Raw genomic sequence first — 13,285 nt, 5'->3', positions numbered from 1 at the left:
TATGCTTGTCCATTTGCTCTCTCCCTTTTCATCAATTCACAAGGTTATCCCTAAAGGTTTTTATACCATTCTGGCCTAAAAAAAAAAAAAAAAAGGCTTCCTCATAAAAGGCTTGGTTTCTAAAAAATGCTAAGCATTTAAGCATTTATTGGAAACAGTTTTAGTTCCTCATTAATCCGAAGATGAAGTATTATTGATTTACAATGAGCAATTCATTCAATATCCATCAGCAGTGTATAAAAAACAGAGCCTGAGAATTAAAAAATGGGTGATGCCTGTTTGGCAGTAGTTTCCTGTGTCCTGCCAATGGCACGACCTGCCCAACTGGATGGAAAACAGCCCTGCTCTTTCTGTGTGTGTTCTGCATGCTTGAATGTGTATGTCCCACGGATCACAGGCTAACCTACATTTATTTTTACATTACAGGATCAGCAGGTATACATTAGATCAAGGCTTTGGGGACTTTACATATTGCTTCACCTCAGTCACCCAGGCCCTTAGAGGAGCACGGAGAAAACAGATAAACAGCACAGAGACTGGCACAGAGATTGGCACAGAGACACACATCTGTGCACACAGACATGCATACCCCAGGGCCTGGTGGAACAGCTCCAGGGCAGCACAGGCAGCTTTGGACCAGGCCCAGCTCCAGTGTATGATAGCACCAACTGCCTCTGATCTTTGAAACCAGCTCTGGAAAGCTTTGACGGGGGGTGAGCCTCCATGCCAGGACCCTGCTTTTCCACCCGTGGAACTCTGTTGGCTTCAGTGACGTGTTAAACCAATGTAAAGAAGTGGAGAATTGTGCTCCCATTATGGGTTTTTTAAAGTAGCTTTCTAGTCTGCATGTTACACCCTGTTTAGTGAGTTGGCAGCTGTGCAAAGGACCCGAAGGACCTAATTCACTGGGGCTGATATCACTCTTCCCACTGGCTTTGGGTCAGGACCCTAAATCATCCTGAAAATTCTGGGGAGAGATATTATAAAGCAATGCAGTAAAGGTGAAAAGGTGTTAATGAAAGTCCCTTGAGGAGGTCATGGCCTTTATTAGTTTGGAGGAGCTTTCCACCAGCAAAAGGAGTTTGAAAAAAAAAATCAGAGTGGGCCAAATGTTCCTGTACATGACTTCTTCTTCCTTGTTACCATTTAAAAAAATTAACAAAACCCATCCCCACCTCAGGATGGGAAAAAAAAATCAATTTCAGTCTAAGTAGGTTTGTTTACACCTTGTAACATGCAGTGAGTGTATGGGGTGGGAGTGGAAGGTAGAGATAAACATGTCTGTGCCACCCCCAGCTCCACTGCTGCGCGTTTGGCCCTCGGGGAGAATTTCCTGCCAGTGTTGCTTGATTTAACTCTTCCTCTCACTCCTCTCCAGGCTGCCTGCCTCCCAGGAGTGCCACGGCCATGTCTCTCAGCCTTTGGGGCTGCACCTGCCTTCCCCCCCGTGTGCAGGTCTCCCTGGCAGCCCCTGGCACCCCAGCCCTGCCCCTGCAGGGACAGCAATTCTTCCAGAGCATCTTCCCACAACAACACCTCTGGGTTTGCCCTGGCAAGATGTAGTGCTGTGGTGCCAGTTCCCGGAGCCCTGCCTCAGCCCAGCCTCCCTCAGCACTGTCAGTCACTCCTGTGGAGACAGGGAGAGAGGGCTGGGCTGGCTCAGCCTGGAGAAGGGAAGGCTCTGGGGACACCCCAGAGCACCTGCCAGTACTAAAGGAGGACTCAAGGAACTGAGGGAGAGCAACTTTTTCCATTTGCAGACACTGATAGGAAAAGGAGGGACAATATTAAACTGAAAGTGTAGAGATTTAGATGAGATGTTAGGAAAAAATTCTTCCCTGGGAAGGTGCTGAGGCCCTGGCCCAGAGTGCCCAGAGCAGCTGCGGCTGCCCCTGGATCCTTGGAAGTGCCAAAGGCCAGGCTGGATGGAGCTCTGAGCAAACTGGCCTGGTGGGAGGTGTTCCTGTCCATGGCAGGGGGGTTGGAACCAGAGGATCTTTACGGTCCATCCCAAACCCTTCTGTGATTCTGTGACTAGTAACAAATCCCAGTGCTTTGTCCGAGGAACAGCTCCTGGAGCCTCAGCTACAAAGGCCTGGGAGCTGTCACTGCTGGGGTGCAAACCCTGCTCCTGCACCATCTCCCTCTGCCTCTTTGTCCCCCAGCTTTTGCAGAATGGGGATGAACATCAGAACTTTACCCTGCAGAACAAATATGGGAGCAAGTGCATCAAAGATACATCATGAGCAACGCTCACATCTACCCAAGCCCCAAAACACAGCTCAAATACAAAAGAGTGTAACCAACAACTTCCTGAAATTATGTCAGTCCTCGGCCAGGACTTCAAAATAAGTCCTTCAAAAGAAGATGGGCCAGGTTCCACCCATCTGATGTGTCAGGATCAGTGTGGGGAGCAGGGGGAAACTGTGGATTTCAGTCAGGAAAAAATCCCCTTTTTTTCCTCAGATACTTCTAATTTTACTTTTTTTTTCTATTACATATTTTTAATGACCCTACATATTATTTTCTTTTCAAGTGATCAAGTGATTGAGTATTAAGCTACTACTCCATTGTCATACCTCAGTGACTCAGAATACTTTGCAAATGTTTAAAATTTTGACTGCATGATTTTGAATAGAGATTAATGGAAGGGATAGAACTATCCAAAATGGTTTATTTCAGAATACTTATTGGATTGAAAATATTGAAAATATTTTCAGAATTATAAGATCTAGTCCAGAAATGCCAAAATATTTCATTTAGCCATACTTATGAAAATACAAAGTAATGAAATTTCAATGTATTTTCATTTCAAAACACTACCTTTTGTTTCAAAATATTCTTAGAACAAAAAGAATGTGCAGGGTAAAGTCATACTTTAATCCAAAATATATATTCCACTTCATGCCAAAATATGGATGTAATTTGGGAGGTTCACATATTCTTGAAAGACATGGAAAATGTCTGCTTCAGTTCCTGCTCAATCCAATTATTTTCTAATAGTTTGGTTCAGTTAGCAAAATACGAAGCAGAGAGGCCATTCCTTCACCTCTAAAAAAGAGATTTATGTCCTCAGAAGGTGATGGTCCAAAAGCAGCAACCTTGCGATTGCTGGAGCTGTGAGGGAGGTGCAGATCACAGACTTGTGCTGACAGCACACACTGGAAGTGTGTTCTTCCTTCTGTGGAGCTGAAATAAGTAAATCTGTCAGAGTCAATGCTTGTTGCCTGTCACCAGTGCCGCCTACATCACTGACCATTGAAAATATTGAAAATATTTTCAAAATTAGAAGATTAGAAGATCTGGTCCAGAAATGCCCATTTCTTAAATGAAGACACAATGAGGGCTGGAGAACTTTCTCTCTGTTGAACTAAAATGTGACTAAGCCCACATAATAATATACCCATGTATCAATATCAAAATACTTAACAAAACTCTCCACACTTCTCAAATTGATGTGCTTGCTAAAAAACAGGAAAAAAAATATCCCTCAGAATGACAAAGCCTCAGTTGTTGTATTTTCTTGATGAAGCTCCAGGATTGCAAAACTCATGAGGGTTTTCATTAGCAAAAGAAAAACAAAGTGTCCAAGAAATACTTTTTGATAGTATTTCTTGCATGTTTGTAACTTCTGGACTGTCTGCAACAATTTTAGGTGAAATTTATCGTAATGAAGTTGCTCTTAATGAAGACGTTCCTGCACCAGCTTTTACACCTCAGCATTTGCGTCCTTTCCCTTCCAGGCACACGTCACTCTTCACATGATGAAAAGCAAGGGATAACCGTGCCTAGCTGTGCCAGTAAGGGATGAGGCAACTGGTGAATGAAAACCTTGTGCTCCTGATTTGGTATTGTTCTGAGTCACCTGCTGCCAGTACTCACCCACCCAACAACAGCATTGCAGCGGAGGCTGAGTGGAGACAAGAGGAAGGAATTCAGCCTTGAAAGGTGAGTCTGAAACGCTGGCAGCCCCCAGTGAAATTTCTGGAGTTGATGACACAGAGCACACCACGACGTGTCTCATCCGCGCCACGGAGGATTTTCCGCGGAGCACAAACATCCAACCAGCATCCCCAGAGCCTGGGCCCTGCAGCACCCTGAGAGTGCAGGCTGCTCACATCCAGGGGGGATTCAGGCTCCACGGGGCCTGGAGGGCCTGGTGATGCCTTAAGGAGCTGGAACAGAGGCTAGATGGAGCTAAGAGGGATAAAGAGGGCATTTATTGAAGTGCCCTCAGAGGCCACACCCTGGCAGTACCAGAGCCACAGCTGTGGTTCTGCCCAGATGGCTCCAAGATGGAAGCAAAGGAAGGCTTGCTCCCAAGATCTCACAATTTTATAAGTTTTGGTCCATTAGCATATAGGAGCTAATTGTCTGATTACAGCCCCAGCCCCTGCAGTCCCATCCTGCTTGTTTTTCTCTCTGCAGCCCACGGGGTTTGTGCTCCTGGGCTGAGATTTGGATTATTTGTCCTTGGTCCCAGGTAAACCAGGAATTGTTTTGTCTCCCTGCTCTGTGCACAGAGCTCACCATCCCCTCATATGGAGCCCAGACCCACACACTAAAGCAGCTCAGAATCTGAAAAATATAAAAAGCTAAAACCTGAGGCATCATGGCAGTGTGAGACATGATATGGAAGTGGAGCCATTCAAAGCCAGCACTGGGCACAATTAGCACACTGACATTTGAGGTGTTATGGGATGGAGGGGCAGAATTTTCCAGCTGGGGGGAGGGAAGGAAGCACATTGTTCTGACACAGCTGCATTTTAACTGTGGAAATGCAGGGGTTCCTTGAAAATGGCCCCTGGACAGTGCTGCTGCAGCAGGGGGAACTTTATTGCAATGCAAAATTTTAACTGGCAGGATAATTATGCAGCAGGCCCAGAGGTCAGTTTAGGCTGTTTTCATGGAAAAAGGATTATGCATTTTTCTAGATCCAAGGTTTAGTATCCAATTATTCCTACTGAAATTATACAGGTCAAACACAAGACTCACTGTGGGTATCCCTACCATTTCTATCAGACTTTTCAAAGCAAATCAAACTGAAAAACTGGCTGAAATTAATCTGTGGCAGAGTTATAGACTGCATCCATCAGCTCAGGTCTGATGTTTGATTTCTATTGAACCAGCCCAGATTTTTGTGTCAAGGTGCATTTCCCAGTGGTACTGCCTTGCTTCAAGGGTGGTTTAGGGAGTCCAAAGGTCTCTCGGCTTCTGAATGATGCAGTGTCCTGTCCTTGGCCCTGTAGAACTGCATTCCCCTTAGGCAGTGAATTCTGGAGGGAAAAGCCTCCTTCTTTCTCTGCACACTGCTGCTGTCCTACTAACTCCATCCTCCATCACAGTAAGTAAAAAGAGATTCCACGACAAACTTGTCCTAAGACAAACATAAAACAGGCGTGAGTTATCACAAAATTAAATTCCTAAGGCCTGCTCAATCCTTGAGCTCAGAAATACCATCAAAAATGGAAGCTGAAATTATTTTCATATTAACCAGTATTGAAGCAAATAATGTCCTGTCCTATTTTGTCTTTATTTTGAATGGAGTAAGCTGGAGCTGTGTTAGCTCTTTTGCAATGTGCCAGCAGTGAACTGGGCACTGTGTAACCCATAATATGCATTCCCCGCTGTTGGTCTTACCAAGCATCCACTTTGTTTCTGTTAGCTCATTCCTTTCTCACAGGGATCACCAAAGAAATGGGACTTGAGCAGGATTCAGCAGCTGTGGTCTGGACTTGGGCACACATTCCCATTCACAAATTAATTACACCTTAAATTGAGAGCCTGAGTGGCCCTGTTTGCTTTCAGTGTTCTTAGTGGGTCTGTCAGAATATTTCCACTCTCCCAGATTCACCTGAATCCTGGAATGGCTCTCAAAGCTGGAGGCACAGGCAGCAGGGGATGCCTGGCTGTGCACCCTGAGGGACAGGGCAGGCAGGGGCAGTGCAGGCCCTTTCCCCCTCTGTGCTTTGAGAGGCTCCAGCTCCCCCTGACAGTGCTGTGTTCATCCCACTGGGCCATGTCTTGGGCAGTAAAGTGCTCTAGGTTGTCCTCCAATGGTCTGATCCTCCCAGAACATTTCAAATTTTGTTGTTGTTATTTAGATGAACAGTTCCAGGCCTGTTACCCAAGCAGTTTACTCACTATTCTATGTAATTCTCTTATTTCTAGGCTAATATAATCCATTATTCCCCCAATACTTTGATTTTGCAACTCAGTCAGCCCTTTTTACTTGTTCAGACTAATATTGAAGACATCATAAGTCTGACATAGTAAATAGTGCTTTACTTCCAATATTCTGGACAAAAGTATGTCTTAGCAAGGCAGTTTTCTGTTCATAGGAAGAGTTTGAGAAACTTTTTTTTTCTTTCTGTGACACTAATACTTAAACCTCAAAAATGGAACAGACTAAGCCGATTCCTGTTTGGTGGTGACTGTCCTTCTCATGATCTGTGGTATTTTTGTACCATCTATTCTTCCTCCCTGCTGAAAGCATCCTTTGCTTGGAAGGCTTCCTACGTGGTGCTGTTTCCATCTTACACTAGCTGCTTGTCTTTTGGACAGTCAGGGCAAGCAGTAAATATTTGCAGTTCTAAACAAGCATCCGGGGAGTAGTCACTACAACCGTCTGAACTACCTCAAATTGATTGGCAATCAATTTACCTGAGGGAAAATTATCCAGCACAGAGTAGCTGAAGAGGAAGAGCTGAACTCCCTGAAGGCCTCAAGTGGTTCAGCAGTGAACAATCACAACCACTCAGGAAAACAATGGGAATTCGACCTGCTCCGTCTGTCAGAGCTGGTGTAAAGAACAGGGCCGCAGACGTGTTTAAACTGCCTGTGCCCCTTTCAGCGATTCTGATGGAGACGTTGGTGAGAGGATGAGTCAGTGCTGTGCTGGGGGAGCTGCTGAAGGCACCGGGATCACAGGAGTGTGAGGCAGCCATGCCCACACGCGGTAACGCTCTTTGCCGAAGCGCGGTGCCGAGAGAGCCAGGTAGAGATGCAGACAAACGCTGGCATGGGGTGGCACAGAGGCTTGGCTGGCAAGGGCTTGGGAAAGCCAAATTGCTCACAGCTAGTGAGTTATGCAAAATGTCCTCAAGGAGTGATGATGTTCTGTGCTTCAGAAAAATTGTTTATATGCTTACTTCAGACCTGTGCTCTTCCCTTCACCTCTGCCTCTTAAGCCAAACACTTGGCAGATAAGCAATGAGGTTCAAACTCTTCCCACCATAATCTCAGGGCTTGCAATTCCAGAAAAACCCTCTAACAACATCAGCAAATTACTTATTTTATGGGTTTTTTAAATTAAGAGCAAATTTTGGAATTAAAGTTACAATTTGATGGCCAGCATAGGAACAGATCATCCCAGGAATAGGAAGTGCTCTTTGGAAGAAAAAGAATTGAAGAGTGCAAAATTCTCTCTGAAGTCAGTTGCTGGAAAATCTAACATGCTCAGTACCACTGAAATTATCACAAACTAATTTCCAAAGCTGAAAAATCAAATGCTTGCCAATTTTTTAATAGGCTTGCAGGGTTTTAAGAATAATTACAGCTGTATTGTTAAGGGGGCTCCACTTAAGTGCAATAAATTTGATTAGTTTATGTTTCAACCTTACAATAATTTTGCCATCAGTTTTTATGTCCTGCAGATTCTAGATGCTGATAGATCATCTCAGCTCCCCATTTTTTCCATTACCAAGGTTTCATTATGCACGTTAAGCATGTTTCCATTTGCCTGAGGTACACCAGGGGCAGGGAAGCATTTTTCAAAGATAACTCATTTAATATTAAATGTCAAAATATTACTCACTTCTTTAGCAAGATCATGCAGCTGCAACCTGGAGAATTAATTTGGGATGGTGTCTCTGTGGAGTTCAGGGCGTTGGTCTAAGCATACCTTTAGCTAAACAAAAAAATCATTGACTTACCCAGAATTTAAAGCTTGTATGGAACTGACTAAAGGGCAATAATGAACAGCTAAACATATGAAGGAAGTGGTTTATAAGCCAGAAATGCTGCGATTAATTATGGCTAAAACAGCCAGGGGAAATTTCTCATTACACAAAGTAATGAAATAAGTCCATTAGCATGATAACAAAAAAAGTGGAAATGGCTGTAGGCTTTGTTTTGAAGATTATCACCATAGCATTTCCCTTCTGCACAAGCAATCAAGAACCCATTGAAGAAAAGAAATATGAATACCCCCCACTTTAGAGACAGAAAATCAATGTGGGGGGAAAAGACAGGCTGTTTATACAACACTTGCTTCCTGTGTTTCATTGGAGGCAAGTCCTGATTTACATTCATGCAAAGCAGCTTCCAGACAGCCATTAAACAACATGTCCAAGGATCTGTGTCAACAGAGGGAACTGTCACCTGATCCTCCCCATCCCAGCTCTGAGAATATGCAGCAAAGGCTTCCTTTTCATGGGAAGACTGAAATGATTATCTGACTTCCAAGAAGAAGGGTTTCCCATGCCTGCACAGGTAATTGTTCCTGGAGCAACAGACATCCATCCCTGAACTGTGCATTTGTCAAAAGAATAAACCAGAGATGATAACTGATCAGTCCTTATTGTGGGCGTTTTTGTTGCTATTTGGGGTATAAAGCTTGAGCGTTGTGGGGTTTACTTCTAAGTCTCTCCTTATGTGTTTAGCTAATTCCTTCCTTCTATACAGTATCAAACAAGGAAATAAACCTTTCAGGGTGTTTGGGTTTTTTGACTCACAGCCTTTTAGGGACTTTCTACACATAAAAACTATTTCATAGGAAAGGTGGAGTGAATTTTAAACACATATTGGTAAACAAAACCATTTTCGGGTACTTTGATTTTGTATTAAAAATGTCCAAACTGGATGTCAGTCAAAAGCAGCAACACTTCTTCCAAACTACGGCCTTTCTTACCCTGAAAAGTTCCACAAGTCTTTAAACCCTAACCAACCAAGCTCTCCACAGTGCAGTGTGTCAATACAGTTTGTGGTAGACAAAACCTGGCCAGTCTTTACTGGATCACTCCAGCTCATTCACTACAGAAGCCCTATGAAACTGGTTTTGCTAAAGAAGCAATGAAAAGGAGATAAATTGAGTTATAATTGAGTTATTCCACGTTCCTTAAAAATAGCATTTGAATGCGACAACAGCCACTCTTTTGCTTGTAAAACAAGACAGAGCCAAATTACTCTTTTAAATTATATGCCAATCTGAAAGCCAAAGAATTTTAGTCCCTCTGTTTAGTTCTCTTATTTAGCAACACTGTTAAAGTCAGCCAGGCTTATTCCCAGGACCTAAAGTTTCTCCCTGAAAGCCAAGACTTCCAGTATGGCATTTTTAAGTGTTATGTTCAGTTTTCCCTCCAAATGTCATTTACCAGATCACCTTTCAGCATGGGACTAAAACCCCAGGATTTCCTCTCAGGATCTGTATTTTGAAAATTGCTGCCTTTGAGCCATCAGATAGTTTTTGGTGCCCCAAACCAGTCTTCAGCACATTCTTTGGGATCCTGTGTATTTATTTCTTTTACCCTCTGCCTGCAAAGAAAAAAAAAAAGCACCTCAAGAAGGCTCCTGAGATTTTCTCTACAGCTCCCCTCTAGCACTGGCTATAGGCCAGACTTCTTAGGTGGGGCCTTATAACCCCAGGATGAACCAAGATAAATCTGTGGCACCAGCAAGAAGCTGGGACTGCAATACTTGCTTCCATTTCAGAAAATGGCAAACAGAAATGAAATGGTTTTCTTGTGGCTTGTACCTAATAACTGCCTGGTCTCAGCTGCTGTGACTGCACAGTCTTAGATGATAAGGTCCTTAGACAGCACAATAATGGCTACACCAGAAATACACTGCTTTTCCTACAGAAATCATAACCTTTGGGTTGGACATCATACCTGTCAGCACAATCACTTGCATGCAAGAGAAGAGTTTCCTGCTTTTGACAGGTCTCTGTTTTGTCTTTCACCATGATTTGGCTCTCATGAATATTGCCATTAGATGCTCGAAGCCATGAAAGTTTTTTAGCAAAAATGTTCAGTTTCTGGAGAATCCTTTCCCCCAGTACACATTAATGATGAAATACAGAGATTCCTCTAGCTCCTCTGTAAAGACTAGGAAAGGAAATTGAGCAGAGGAGAGCTGCTCTTAACACAGCAGAAATATTTCCCCACTCTCCTTTCCTCTGGCCAACTGGCAATGTTCTCATTTATGTCCAGTCCACAGATGCTTCTATAAGAACTGATTGCAAAATCCCTTAAGTTGAGACATATCTGGTTAACTTTAGTAATAAAATTAACATACTTTGGGGACAGGCACACAGAGAAAATGTTTGGTCTGAAGGGCTGGCTACAGGGATGTGGGTGTATAATCAGTCCAGCTTTCCAGGAAAAAAAGGCTACATTTCCCAAAAGCCAACACAACCAAACCAGATTTTCCCTTTGAACTGGTTCAGTACTTCTTTATGCTGATCTTTCACACAGTTTTGCAGGTCATATAAGGAGTGGAGAAAACACAACTCTACTAGTTCCAACGGTGTTAGGTGGCTGCTCATGCTGGCACTGCTCTTCTGGCTGACAAGGAATATCACCACACCCTAAAAAATGCATTACACAGTACAGTGATTATGCATGTTAAAGAAAGAATCATTGCTGCAGGAAAAAGTAAGTCTTAATTAGAGATGAGCAAATAAACTCATAATAGTGTCTCTCCCTTTAAACTTTCACATGGTGTTTGTTTCCAGTTTTTAATGCATCTTTCTCATTAGCATGTGGAAATGTCTAAGTTTCTCTGATGAACACTTCTTTGCAGTGCCTCACGTTACTTCAGCAGTAGCTGCCAATGACCAGAATTACCTGGGACAGTGTTTGTTTCCAGAGGGAATTATTTAAGAACAGTTCAGCTGCCCATAGGATTTGATCCAATCTGCTTGGCATCATTTGATGTCTCTTAGATGGGGTCAGCATCAGATCTTCCTGATGAAGCCTCAGTTGCTGCAACATGAAGCAGTTCAATTCCCACAGAGGGCTCATCCTTGTCTCTACAGTCAGATATTTCCTGTTAAGCCTGGAAGTTCAATATTCCTTCTCTAATGTTGTAATGATCCATTCCAATTCTAGAGATCCCTTTTGTCCATATAGGTAAGCAATATGCATTTAAGTTGAAAACTCCACATGTGGAATATTAAAATCAAATAGATGTGCCGGTTGGATTTTGGTTCAGATCTTTTAGTTGAAAAATTTTAATTTAAAAAATAAAATGTTTAGTTTTATTTCTTTCTGATAAATATTTTCCCTGGCAGATACTGGGCACTAAATATTGCAGAACCCAAATACAAATGAATTCTGGATACAGCTCAACTCAAACTCAGTTTTGCACATGTAAACTAGTTTTTAATAAATTTATTTTCTTTTTCTTCTGATTGTCTAATAACATCATGTTTTTACTGTATTTATTGAGCTTTTTGATTGATGCTTTTCACCATTTGACATGTCATGGCAAATATGACTACCGTATTTTGACAGGGTGGCCCCACTGATAATTTAGAGCTTCAACAATAGGATTTTATTCCAGCCACCATATTGTTTAATCTAGAATTAACATGACTTTCCAGCTTTCACCAATTCAGTGCTGTACACACCTTCCCAAAGACTTTAGCCAGATTAATGATTGTGTGGTTTGGCCTGAAGTACTGTGATACTCTGATTGTTTTTTGACGTGCCTTTAGTTTTCTGTCATGTGTTGCACAAGCCTCTTCTAATAAAAGGGCTCTTGCAGTAACAAAGATTGATAACATAAGATGATAAGACAATTACTGTGATATGAATACCAGGTTTAAATTTTCTGTATCTTAATAAAACTTGAGTATTTAAAGCAGAAAATTGCACTGGAGAAGATAAACTCTCCTTCAGATTCCACTACACAAATCACAGTTGTTTATTACCCACAGAAGTGTAGCGGAGGGATTTTTCTTTTGTAAAAGATTTAAGAAATTTCTTACACTTCCAATCCTTTTAATTAAAACTGTTCTCATGACTCACTGAAGTCACTTTAAAACGTAGACGTATATCAAACTAGGTTGTGGGTGTGCACTGATACTGTGACTTGTTCTCAATTGCTGGCCAGACTTATCAGTTAAAACAATTTAAAACACATGGGAGTTTTGTTTTTCTCAACCACAGACTAACAGGCAAAAAGCAAAATGGATTTAACCCCTGCAGTTTGAGAGTTGCGTGGGATTTAGCCACACAGCTCTCACTAGAGTCAAGAGAGGCTCAGTTCCACGGGTGTGGCGTGGCACCCTTCCTAACCTGACTCCTGCAAAGCTGCAGGCTTTGTGTCTGGGGGGCAGGGGGGTGGGCAGAAATCCCTCATCTAGTGGGGTCACTGCCCTTATGCTGACTTCAGTGGAGCATCTGACCAAAAACCTCGGCCAGCTACAACCCAGAAGCTGGACAAGCTGGTGGGCCAAAATCCAAACAGAGATTTCTGACTGAAAGTACGGAGCAAGCGGAGTTCATGCTGCTTCAGAGTATTCCACTGCTTGTGCCTATCCTCAACACTGGCCACCTGTGACACGTGAAACCTGTGAGGGATCAATGTCACCCCTTTACAGCAGCAGCAGTCAAAGATTCAGATGAACTTCTTGAGGTCATTAGCAGAGTGCCAGCAAAACACAGGAATTGTTGAGACCATTTAGTTGGCCAGCTTGGCCATAACAGCTGCTACATTTATGCTCTGTAACAGATCTGCTCCTTCTTTACATTTGAATGCAACTCAAGGTGTTGGTTGTTGCTCCTTAAAAGCCACAGATGGAATCCTGGGCCCATGGAAGAACACGGGAATGCTGCCATGGAAGACTTCAACCCACATGTGGTGGTGAAGATTCCCAAAACAAACTTTCCTAGAGGGCAAAGACATTTTGAACCATTTAAAAGACTTGCAGCAATGTTTCAACTTGTCCCAAGCTCTATTGCCTTTTGCATATTTTGTCAGTTTTGAAGAGAGCTTGGGAAAGACTTCCAGGAACTGATATGTAGGAACAGGCTCTGACTGCTGCATTGCAGCATCTCCAGCAGCTCTTGCTGAGTTATCGGAGCACAGTTCTGGGCTCTGCCTCAAATCCTCCCTGTGACTTGAGGTAAAGTTGCTTATTCTCTCTCTTCCTTGGTTTTTCAGTCTTGAAGCCCAGCTGATAATGCTTCCTTTCTTCTGGGCCGTGTCCTGTCCCCAGAGACCCTCACTCAGCCCCAGAGAGGGTCCCTGCCATGAGGGGCTGTTTGTTCTGAGCCTA

The 13,285-nt window shown here is 43.1% G+C and overlaps 1 protein-coding gene across 28 annotated transcripts in view; it reads right to left on the bottom strand.

Annotated features, from left to right (window-relative positions):
* The window catches only part of SLX4IP (SLX4 interacting protein), a 423,033-nt gene that overhangs the window by 231,683 nt on the left and 178,065 nt on the right, over positions 1–13,285 (bottom strand). The window lies entirely within an intron of this gene.

The sequence above is a fragment of the Passer domesticus genome, chromosome 3 (genome assembly GCF_036417665.1).
Source record: "Passer domesticus isolate bPasDom1 chromosome 3, bPasDom1.hap1, whole genome shotgun sequence".
In the NCBI taxonomy this organism is placed as follows: domain Eukaryota; kingdom Metazoa; phylum Chordata; class Aves; order Passeriformes; family Passeridae; genus Passer; species Passer domesticus.
Note: the sequence above shows the minus strand (reverse complement) of the source record. Positions and strands in the feature narration are given on the sequence as shown.